The sequence below is a fragment of the Penaeus monodon genome, chromosome 22, assembly GCF_015228065.2.
Source record: "Penaeus monodon isolate SGIC_2016 chromosome 22, NSTDA_Pmon_1, whole genome shotgun sequence".
Classification (NCBI taxonomy): domain Eukaryota; kingdom Metazoa; phylum Arthropoda; class Malacostraca; order Decapoda; family Penaeidae; genus Penaeus; species Penaeus monodon.
The window spans coordinates 16,019,934-16,020,148 of NC_051407.1; the positions used below are offsets into that span (position 1 = coordinate 16,019,934).

The 215-nt window shown below is 52.1% G+C and overlaps 1 protein-coding gene across 1 annotated transcript in view; it reads left to right on the forward strand.

The window, feature by feature from the left end:
- The window catches only part of LOC119587342 (extensin-1-like), a 16,953-nt gene that overhangs the window by 10,149 nt on the left and 6,589 nt on the right, over positions 1-215 (forward strand). The gene's annotated exons all lie outside the window — the stretch shown is intronic.

Genomic DNA, 215 nt, shown 5'->3' on the forward strand with positions numbered 1-215 from the left:
TATCCATTGAGATTCGATTGGACCCCGAGGATTCGGCGCCTGAGACACTCACTAGTGTAACCAAGTCCCGTTCCCTTGAACATCATGCAGGATTCCTTAACCTCCGCTCCACCCCCCTGGTCCCCTCTACACCATCATCTGTTCCGAAATGACGATCGCCTCCGTTCGCTCCTCCCCTGCCTTCCCATAACTAACTGATGAAAATGCCAAAAAAC